The sequence below is a fragment of the Cervus canadensis genome, chromosome 4, assembly GCF_019320065.1.
Source record: "Cervus canadensis isolate Bull #8, Minnesota chromosome 4, ASM1932006v1, whole genome shotgun sequence".
Lineage (NCBI taxonomy): Eukaryota > Metazoa > Chordata > Mammalia > Artiodactyla > Cervidae > Cervus > Cervus canadensis.
In genome coordinates, this window is record NC_057389.1 from 32732855 (window position 1) to 32744974 (window position 12120).

At 36.4% G+C, this 12120-nt stretch overlaps 1 non-coding gene across 1 annotated transcript; it reads left to right on the forward strand.

Annotated features, from left to right (window-relative positions):
• The first annotated feature begins 391 nt into the window (after positions 1 to 391).
• Positions 392 to 463, forward strand: TRNAW-CCA. Its single transcript has one exon. It is a non-coding gene; the product is annotated as a tRNA-Trp (tRNA).
• Positions 464 to 12120: the final 11657 nt, after the last annotated feature.

Here is a 12120-nt window from a genome sequence, read left to right on the forward strand (position 1 = left end):
TTTAAAGAGAACCCTTAAAAAAAAAAAAAAAAGTAAGGAAAAAGAGTTGCAACATTGCTGTTTCCAGTTCCTCTTGTTCCAATCTGGTTTTGGTCTCTCCAAATGCATTGAGATGTTTTAGTCGAGTCACTGACAAACTCTGTCTCCACATTCTTATAGCAAATGGTTGCTTTCCCCTACTTTTTACTCTCTTACCTTCTCAGATCCCCTCATGCTAGCTTTCCACCTAGTTCACAAGCACCTCCACTTCAGTTTCTTCTGATTCTGTACCTCTAAGTCATACATGTGAAATTATTGAGAAAAAATGTATTTCTTCAGATAAAGCTGAGGAATACTAGTAAGCCAAATGTTTAATATAAATTTTTACTTATGACTAGAGATAACATGGGCTTCCCTGGTGGCTCAGTGGTTAAAGCGTCTGCCTCCAATGCGGGAGACCAGGGTTCGATCCCTGGGTTGGGAAGATCTCCTGGAGAAGGAAATGGCAACCCACTCCAGTACTCTTGCCTGGAAAATTCCATGGATGGAGAAGCCTGGCAGGCTACAGTCCATGGGGTCACAAAGAGTCGGACACGACTGAGCACCTTCACTTCATTTCACTTCACTTCACTTGATTTTGTAAAAGAGCATATTAATTTCTCAAAACCAAATCTTACAAACATAAACTTTGAAATTATTCTTTAGCTTGAATTGTTCAGAGCAAGACTTGTTCTTATTTCCAATTTTAGTATCATCTAAACTGTACAATTTTAGATAGCTATAGTTATATATAAGTACTAATATATGTTATCTAAGCTTACAGAAATATTGGTGCATTTGTTTTCAAGAGTTCTCAATGTTTCTTGAACCTCAAATATCTACTAAACAGAATTTTCCCCTTCAAAAATATAAGCAGTCATTTCCCATAAAGAACACAAATCCCACCAAGGGAGTGCATCAAATATTTCACTTCTGGGCAGATATTTCCCTTAAAATATCTATACTGGGCCCATAGATTGTGCTTCAAACTTTCTTATAGCTAATTAAAAATTATTCAGACCTGTAGTATCCTGGTGGGCTACTATCCAGATGGTCTGAAAACAGACTCTTAGATTTAATGACTAAGCAGTTAGCCTTAGCGACTAAAGAGCAAGCAACAACAAAAGTATTTCAGCTGGGTATTACAGCTTAACAAGACCCATGTGAATGTATTCACAGGGAAAGTATAAACAATCACTACATTTACACAATTATAGTTCTATTACTTAAAATAATATTCAAATCTGCTGAAGCAGTAGATAAAATTCAGGTAGAATTAGATTCACCAGTGAGATATTTTTCACATTATTGACTGGTATGATTCACTTAAAGCTAAATGGATCTGGCATTGATCATCTTGGCTTGATTGTCTGTTTTGACCACGTTGGCCAAGCTGCTTGTCAGACATTTAACTTCAAGCTCCAGTTGGCTTCTACTATAAATATGTGCATTCGAGGTTCATTCGTCTGGCTTTAGCAACAGTCCCACTTAATTTGCAAAGGATGTGTCCACTTTGTAAACTGATGCTTATTCATTGTATTTGACTTCAAATTGGCAAGATATTTCTAGCACCATTAGATGGAATCCAAACTTACAAGGCTGATCAAATTTCAGATGCAGGTCACAATAAACCATAACCTTCCATTTATCCCTCAAAAATTCACTGAGGACACAGTTCTTTTCTTGTACTCTGCCCAGTAGGCAGAACAGAGGGGAAGACATTTCACAAGTGTTAGGAAGACATGGTTACTCCCTTCAGAAGATTTAGTCTAGTGAATTAGCCCTTTACATTCAAATTGTGTGGCATTCAGTTCTGTCTATGAATTATCAATCAACATTATTTTATAGCTATCTTACTCAAAAAAGCCTACTATCCCTAAATTTGTAAGCAAAAGAAGCACAAAGATTCTGGTAAATTAGACTGTTGAGTAAACATGAAAACATTTTTATGAAAGAGAAGAACTAGTACAATGCTTAAATACAACTATTTCTTTGTGGCTGGGGTGTGCATATGTAAAGAAGTCATATGCCTACTTTTTATACAGATTCATAAAACATCACCTTGTTTATAATTCCACTACTGACTTATACAACAAATGCTTGGAAATATATCTCTGCTACTACATCATACAATGAAAATAGTATCTATTGATTAGAAATATTTTGACACAGTAAATGTTTTCAACTCATTAGGAGGTAAAAGAAAAAAAATTAAGAAGTCTACCATAACACCTACAGACCTAGATTTGAATATTAGCTTTCAATCTCTACCCAGGAAACCTTGATGTGAGCACCAATGTTTAAAAACTGTCATGTGAGCAGATAGCTCTCTAAAGCAAACTGATTTTTTAGGAAATCCAAACTGGGTTTGTTTCTATTTCCACTGAACATTTTTCTTTCCAGAGAGAAGAGTCATATCTGTGAGTAGATTGCTGAGAAGATCTGCATGCAGTCAGCATCACATATCTCCAAAGTCAGTAGCTTGCTTGGGGCAGAGGTGAATTATCTGGTTTATGGGGGCTCAGATAGAGGTCACTGCTTGGATTGCAGTTCTGACTTGTCTGAGGTTTGTTTTGTGTAAACGTGGAAGTAGCAGCTTCTGAATTCTTGTAGTGAAGCAAACCTTATCTTCTGTTTGAAGCTGTATTTACTCCGAGTTTCCATGATGAGATCTTATAAACAGAACTCTCCTCTTAGTAGATATAAATATGAAGAGATGTATCTTTTGACCTTCTCTGTGGAATCTTTATAGGTTCCAAAATGTGACTATTAACATGTCAAAGAATATTTGGGGTAGAGAATGGACATGCTCATTTCTAAACAGAGGCTCAAATCAGTTATTTTTTGTGGAAAAAAAAATAAAGCACTCAACAGCAGACAGCTTCTCTAAACAATTCAGAATTTCATTATTTGAGAAGAGGATTTATTCTTCTATATTTATAAAACAACTAGGAAATTATTCTAGCAGTGTTAATAAGGCAAAAGCAAAATTGGGACTAAGGAAATATTGTTGTATCATTTTCTTGAGAATAAAATGTTGTGCCAACTTTATTGTTTATGGGCAGTGATGGGGGAAAAAAACAAAACACTTTAGTGTCCTTGCCAATTTCAAAATTCCTAGCCTTAGTAAAGAACTAGCCACATTTCAAATACCCCTGGAAAGGTCATCGTCTTGAGGCAGGATAAGCACATACAACTAACTGTTTTTATGTCACTAAAAAGCACGTTTCAGAACAGAATTCTCCAGGTCTCAAAGTTGGAAATTCATGAAGGTAGAGTATATTGCCAGAAATACTCTTTTGAACAGGAGGTGCTTAATGAAACCAGATTGAGTTTCTCAGATACTAAGAGGGATTTAATTTTTTTTTTCATTACCTATAAGCAATTCCAAATATATCAAATAGATCATTTACTGGCCTCAGGAGGGAGTCAGGGAAACATAATTGTTTTACTTCTTAAATGGGGACACTGAGTCACTGATTAACTTTCTCTTTAGAACCATCATTGTTACCATGTTGGTATTACATGAGCTGTTTGCAATAATGGAAAATCCATTTATTACTGGAGAAGTTATTCAAAGACAATACAATTATTGTTAAACTGGTGTTGGCTTTACAGAACGTGATTTCAAAATGTCCTTTGTTGAGATTCTCTATGTAACTACTATGGAAATGATGGTAATAGACATAATAAGCTAATCATTGTCAGATTTTTAGTGAGCAAGTGTGAACTCTTGGTAGATTTTAAGTTAGGAAAACTGGATTATATTACACAAATCTGAATATTAGAATATTTTAGCCATTAACCACATGTAAATATATGTTTTTAAGTTAGGGTGATTTTATCTGGATAACAAGGAGCTTTCACATGAACTTACTTTAGTTCTAGGTAAAGAATTTAGAATGTTCTTTCCTCTTTGGCCCTCTTAAAACATAGTTTATCTTTTTTCCTACACTACCTCTCAATTGGAGAGGACAAAAAGGAAACATTGCTGAGAAGAATTCAAAAGTATGAGCTCTAGACTCCAGCTTTCTTGAGGGGCACTGAGGATAGCAGATAGGCTTGACCCACTTATTTATTAATCTGTTCATCAAATGATTATAGGCTGTCTACCATGTTCCAGGGATTATTCTGAATGTTAAAAATATCATAGTGAATAAGACAGACAGGTTCCCTGCTCTAGTGGTACTTATATGCTTAAGGAGAAACAGCAAACAGGCAATCAAACACATAATTTTAGGCAATATAAAAAGATAAAATATGGTAGAGAATAGAGAATTAGATAAGTATGGTAAAGGAGTTGGATATTTCAGATGTAGCTTACACTGGTTCAAGAAAGTTTATTGTGAAATATTCAGGACTTTTGCAAGTAGGCTTTTAAGTCACCTGTAGCTTGAAATCAAGGAAATTGGCAATGCCTATAATCAGAACTCCCACCCCTTTTCCAAGAGTCAATTTACCAGCATATCTTTGGAAATGATAGGCAAAGAAAGTGCTTTTCTAGAGATGACTTTTGAACAGAGACTTGAATGTACTGAAGAAGTAAGTTATGGAAAGATGTTGGGGAAGAACATTCCAAGTAGGCTGGAACTCTAAGTACAGAAGCCCTGAGATAAAATAAATAGCTTAAAATATGGACATAGTGTGAAAAGCAAGTTAAAATGTATCCAGAGATCTAGGATAAGTTATATAATATAGGCCATGACAAGGAATCTACCTTTTAACTACAATATAGATCTACAAAGTTAGGTTTTGAGTGGGGAAGGAATATAATTGTTTTCATTCTTTTAAGGATCATTCTAGCTATTCCATGGGGATCAAAAGATGTTAAGAGTTGAGATTAAAAATAGGAAGTTGAGTTTGGGTGCTATTGTGAGTCTGCCTTGCAAGAGATGATGGTGGGCTCTACTAGCATCACTGTGGATGTGGTGAGAAGTAGTAATATCTAGCATATATTTTAAAGTAGAATCTGTAGAGCATAATCACAGTGTGAGGGTAAGAGAAATCAAAGAAAATTTTTATTTTTGCCCAAAGCTAAAAGCCAAGTACTGATATCATTTTCAAAAATGAAAAGGTTGGGAGACAGGTTTGATATGTTGGGGCCTAAGAATTAACATTCTATTTTGTATACAAAATGTCATATTAGGTTTAAAATAATATGAGTCTATATATACCACTCTTATAGAATTGTCCTATTGTTTATCACGATAGTGACCTGATGAATTGATTCAATTTATGGGAAATCTTCCTGTGAATTGTATGGTTCTGTCTGTGATCAACATTTACCCTGAAGCAGTATTGAGGCGGTGACTAGGAAGATATTGAATTCTATAGTACTGGAAGTAATTTCTTCTCACAATTAACATATAGTAGTCCAGTATCATTCCTTTTGATAATGCTGAAGAAGCTAAAGTTGAACAGTTCTATGAAGAACTACAAGACCTTCAAGAACTAACACCCAAAAAAGATGTCCTTTTCATTACAGGGGACAAGAATGCAAAAGTAGGAAGTCAAGAAACACCTGGAATAATAGGCAAATTTGGCCTTGGAGTACAGAATGAAGCAGGGCAAAAGGCTAATAGAGTTCTGCCAAGAGAACGCACTAGTCATAGCAAACACCCTCTTCCAACAACACAAGAGAAGACTCTACACATGGACATCACCAGATGGTCAACACTGAAATCAGATAGATTATATTCTTTGCAGCCAAAGATGGAGAAGTTCTACACAGTCAGCAAAAACAAGACCGTGAGCTGACTGTGGATCAGATCATGAACTCCTTATTGCCAAATTTAGACTGAAATTGAAGAAAGTGGAGAAAACCACTAGACCATTCAGGTATGACCTAAATCAAATCCCTTATGACTATACAGTGGAAGTGAGAAATAGATTTAAGGGACTAAATCTGACAGATGGAATGCCTGATGAACTATGCATGGAGGTTTGTGACAATGTACAGGAGATAGGAATCAAGACCATCCTCAAGAAAAAGAAATGCAAAAAAGCAAAATGACTGTCTGAGGAGACCTTACAAATAGCTGTGAAAATAAGGGAAGTGAGAAGCAAAGGAGAAAAGGAAAGAGATACCCATTTGAATGCAGAGTTCCAAAGAATAGCAAAGAGAGAGAAAAAAAGCCTTCCTCAGTGATCAATGCAAAGAAACAGAGGAAAACAATAGAATGGGAAAGACTAGAGGTCTCTTCAAGAAAAGTAGAGATACCAAGGGACTATTTCATGCAGAGATGAGCCCAATAAAGGACAGAAATGGTAGGGATCTGACAAAAGCAGAAGATATTAAAAAGAGGTGTCAAGAATACACAGAAGAACTGTACAAAAAAGATCTTCATGACCCAGAAAATCATGATGGTGTGATCACTCACCTAGAGCCAGACATCCTGGAACATGAAGACAAGTGGGCCTTAGGAAGCATCACTATGAACAAAGCTAGTGGAGGTGATGGAATTCCAGTTGAGCTATTTCAAATCCTGAAAGATGATGCTGTGAAAGTGCTGCACTCAATATGCCAGCAAATTTGGAATACTCAGCAGTGGCCACAGGACTGGAAAAGGCCCGTTTTCATTCCCATCCCAAAGAAAGGCAATGCCGAAGAATGCTCAATGCACTCATCTCACACGCTAGTAAAGTGATGCTTAAAATTCTCCAAGCCAGGCTTCAGCAATACGTGAACCACAAACTTCCAGATGTTCAAGCTGGTTTTAGAAAAGGCAGAGGAACCAGAGATCAAATGGCCGGCATCCTCTGGATCATTGAAAAAAGAAGAGAGTTCCAGAAAAGCATCTATTTCTGCAGTATTGACGATGCCAAAGCCTTTGACTGTGTGGATCACAATAAACTGTGGAAAATTCTGAAAGAGATGGGAATACCAGACCCCCTGACCTGCCTCTTGAGAAACCTATATGCAGGTCAGGAAGCAACAGTTAGAACTGGACATGGAACAACAGACTGGTTCCAAATAGGAAAACGGGTACATCAAACCTGTATATTGTCACCCCTGTTTATTTAATTTATATACAGAGTACATCATGAGAAATGCTGGGCTGGAGGAAGCACAAGCTGGAATCAAGATTGCTGGGAGAAATATCAATAACCTCAGATATGCAGATGATACCACCCTTATGGCAGAAAGTGAGGAACTAAAGAGTCTCTTGATGAAAGTGAAAGAGGAGAGTGAAAAAGTTGGCTTAAAGCTCAACATTCAGAAAACTAAGATCACGGCATGTGGTCCCATCACTTCATGGCATATAGATGGGAAACAGTGGAAACAGTGGCTGACTTTATTTTTCTGGGCTCCAAAATCACTGCAGATGGTGATTGCAGCCATGAAATTAAAAGACACTTATTCCTTGGAAGGAAAGTTATGAGCAACTTAGACAGCATGTTTAAAAGCAGAGCCATTACTTTGCCAACAAAGGTCCGTCTAGACAAGGCTATGGTTTTTCCAGTGGTCATGTATGGATGTGAGAGTTGAACTATAAATAAAGCTGAGCACTGAAGAATTGATGCTTTTGAACTGTGGTGTTGGAGGAGACTCTTGAGAGTCCCTTGGACTGCAAGGAGATCCAACCAGTCCATCTTAAAGGAGATCAGTCCTGGGTGTTCATTGGAAGGACTGATGTTGAAACTGAAACTCCAATACTTTGGCCACCTGATGTGGAAAGCTGACTCATTTGAAAAGACCTTGATGCTGGGAAAGATTGAGGGTGGGAGGAGAAGGGGACGACAGAGGATTAGACGGTTGGATGGCATCACCGACTCGATGGACATGGTTTGGGTAGACTCTGGGAGTTGCTGATGGACAGGGAGGCCTGGTGTACTGTGGTTCATGGGGTCACAAAGAGTCAGACACTACTGAGCAACTGAACTAAACTGAATTCCTTTTTATTTCCCAGTTTTAGAACTTTATAAATTATGTGGTATAGTCTATATCAAATATTAATTTGGAACTTCCATTGAATTGTAGAAAAAAGATCACAAAATTAATTTTTTAAATAATTAATATATTTAAAGATATTCATTTAGAAACTTATCTCATATAGAAACATTTGTTTAAAATTACTGAATAGTTAAAAGTTAAAGTTTTACCTATGTTCACAGGCGAAGACGAACTGTATGAAAAGTAACATAAAGACTGTCTTTAGGACCAGATTACAGATAAATTCTATAAATCCCAAAAAGGTGAGATTTTCATATAAAATGTGTAAACTTCTTTAAGTAGATATACAGTTTCTGTTTCCAAATTGTATCCTTCATAAATATTGCATTAATTCAATAGTACCATAAAAAATTAAATGCCTGAATTTGAAGTCAATAGTACTTACAACAATCAACTTTTATGAAGTTTAATTTGCATTTGTTATTATAGCCTTCATTATTCTCAAACATTAATTCTTTAAATGCATATCACATGCTATGTAGTATTAAAATGTATTTTGACTCAGTTTTAGAATAATTGAATTAATTGTTCTAAAATCTGCAGTCTGTGTGTAGAATATGTATTTAATTTTCCTGTATTGATAACTTTATCAGCAAACATATTTTGTCAGTATTTTATATTTATTTTCGTTTCTGATTAAGAAATTGAAATGTTCCTATTAATCATTTTCAAAAAAATAAGTGAAAAGGAAATAACAGGATGTTTTCTTTTGCTGTGTGGCAGATTTAAGAAAAGTGAATATAGATAGAAATGGGTTACCTTCAATAAATATGGATCACCTTGGGAACAGAAGGGTCTGCTTCCTTCCTTGTGAAGTTTGTCTCTGTCACTGGTTATCTATAGGTAATACTGATAAATAAATTAGCTTCTCAAAATGAAAAATCACGTTTCCTTAAATAAAAGAAGCACTCTGATTGAAGAAGGAAGGTTAAAGTATGTGATGAAAAGTCACTGTACAATGATGCAAAAGGAAAATTTCAAATCTCTTCCCAAGATAAAAAAAAAAAAAAATCAAAATCAAGTTCTAACAAGTAATTGAAAAAGATCCCAGTAAACAGAAGGCATCTTTCATTTTTATCTTCTTTGACTGTTATTGGCAGAAAGCTGATATGTGTGACTTTTATTGATTTAATATACACATCTAACATCTAAACTGTCTTATATTTTACACCTCTTATATGAATATAATGTGGAAACTGTAACTTGAGCTACTAGGGGAATAAGAACACTGAAAAATATCCTGTGTGGCCACCACAGCTGTTGTAGTGGGATGAAGTTATACCTGTCATTATAGGAGATACATCAGGTAAATTAGTTTCTATGGAATTGAATCTCCCTTTCATGAACATAATCCTCAAGATTGCTGGACTGGGGGTAGAAATTTACCTGTACTTATAATAACATGACTGTAGAGGAAAAGATGATACCATGTTTAACCATGATTACAAGGCAATGCTTGAAACAAAACATCTTACCATCAGTCACTCATTCTTTATCTGTAAAATGAGGATAAGAGTACACACCTTTCATGAAGATTAATTTTCATGAAGATTAAAAGAGAAATTGCATATAGAGTCCTAAATGATAATTTGCTATTTCTTGAAATAATAGGTCAAATGATGATTTTTATACTTTGAGTATCAAGAGACAGGTATGTATCATGGGAGGAAAGATTATTTTAATTCAGTTGAAAGCAAATACAGTATAAAGGTAAGTATATTTCTTTTATGTCATAGTTGAAAGTGAAAGTGGAAGTTGCTAACTTGTGTCCAACTCTTTGCGATCCCATGGACTACACAGTCCATGGAATTCTCCAGGTCAGAATACTGACGTGGGTAGCCTTTCCTTTTTCCAGGGAATCTTCCCAACCCAGGGATCAAATGTACCAGTTGCTGCTTTAAATGTTTTACAAGTAAGAACTCATAACAAACCTATGCATAAAGAAGTATTTTTTTCATATTGTATAGGACATGGAACTAAGGCACGGGGAATAACCTCTGAAAGAAGTTGAGCCAGCAGGCAAACCCAAATTAGCTGGTGCCCAGAACACAGTGAAACCCCACACTCCACTACTCTGTCTCTTTTAAGTGTTACAAAACTTCCACTTTTACCTGACAGACTATGTCATTTGAGTATCATATGTCATGTATATATGTATGCATGCCTTTCTATAAAAGTACTGCATCATTCATATTCATTGAATAAGTCTATATTCAAAGCAAATAACTATAAAAGCATGATGATACTCCATTTCCTTTTGAGGAGAAAACAGATATCATCAGTTATCTCATTGTTTCCAGTTAGGCATATTTTTCCCCAAACAGAATTAAATATGCATTTTAAAGACTCATTTTATCAAAAGTATATTTAAGATTAACCACCTCAAGCTAACCTTGGTTGGTAGTTTACTGTTCTACGTGCTGTTTTAGTGATTATTTTTTAAATAACTTGTTTTATTTTTAAATACATAAATAGAACCAACTTTTTTGGGTGGTCAATATTAAACTCCTGAATAGATTTAGGTTGATCCAGTATCTGAATTATTTTCTCTTACTCTGGTTTAACCTAGACTTTCTCTAAGTTTGTGGATTTAGTGAGAATTTTAAAAATTAAAAAAAAATATATGTATGTCTCTAAAAATCAGAAGAGGAAAAAATTTCAACTTCTCTTTCTCTTCCTATTTCCCTTCAGTCAGTCAGTTCAGTCACTCAGTCATGTCTGACTCTTTGCGACCCCATGGACTGCAGCATGCCAGGCCTCCCTGTCCATCACCAACTCCTGGAGCTTACTCAAACTCAAGTTTATTGAGTTGGTGATGCCATCCAACCATCTCATCTTTTGTTATCCCCTTCTCCTCCTGCTTTCAATCTTTTCCAGTATCTGGTTCTTTTCCAATGAGTCACTTCTTCGCATCAGGTGGCCAAAGTATTGGAATTTCGGCTTCAGCATCAGTCCTTCCAATGATATTCAGGACTGATCTCCTTTAGGATGGACTGGTTGGATCTCCTTGCAGTCCAAGGGACTCTCAAGAGTCTCCTCCAACACCACAGTTCAAAGCCATCAATTCTTCGGGGCTCAGCTTTCTTTTGGAGAAGTAAATGGCAACCCTCTCCAGTATTCTTGCCTTGAGAATCCCGTGGACAGAGGAGCCTGGTGGGCTGCTGTCCATAGGGTTGCGCAGAGTTGGACACGGCTGAAGCGACTTGGCGGCAGCAGCAGTTTTCTTTATAGTCCAACTTTCACATCCATACATGACTACTGAAAAAACCATAGCTTTGATTAGATGGAACTTTGTTGGCAAAATAATGTCTCTGCTTTTTAATATGCTGTCTAGGTTGGTCATAACTTTTCTTCCAAGGAGCACGCATCTTTTATTTTATACCTGCAGTCACCATCTGCAGTGATTTTGGAGCCCCTAGAAATAAAGTCTGTCACTGTTTCCATTGTTTCCTCATCTATTTGCCAAGAAGTGATGGGAGAAGATACTATGATCTTAGTTTTCTGAATGTTGAGTTTTAAGCCAACATTTTCACTCTCCTCTTTCACTTTCATCAAGAGGCTCTTTAGTTCTTCACTTTCTGCCATAAGGGTGGTGTCATCTGCATATCTGAGGTTATTGATGATATTTCTCCCAGCAATCTTGATTCCATCTTGTGCTTCAGGCAGCCCAGCGTTTCTCATGATGTACTCTGCATATAAGTTAAATAAGCAGGGTGACAATATACAGCCTTGACATACTCCTTTCCCAATTTGGAACCAGTCTGTTGTTCCATGCCCAGTTCTAACTGTTGCTTCCTGACCTGCATACAGATTTGTCAGGAGGCAGGTCAGGTGGTCTGGTATTCCTCTCTCCAAGAATTTTCCACAGTTTGCTGTGATCCACTGTTTAGTTCTGTTCATTTCCCTTCAAGAACACTTTAAAGATCTAAACCAATCATTTTAAAAATTTAGAATTAAAATATTTGTAAGACAGAAGCAAAATATGAGCTGCCTATTTTGAGTGCTTTCTTGGTACCAGCTCCATCATCACCTTTAAACCTTCCACTGTTCTCTGTGCTTAGTATTGCTATCATTGTTACTCAGTCACTCAGTCACGTCTCACTCTTTGTGACCCCGTGGACTGCAGGATGCCGGGCTTCCCAGTTCTT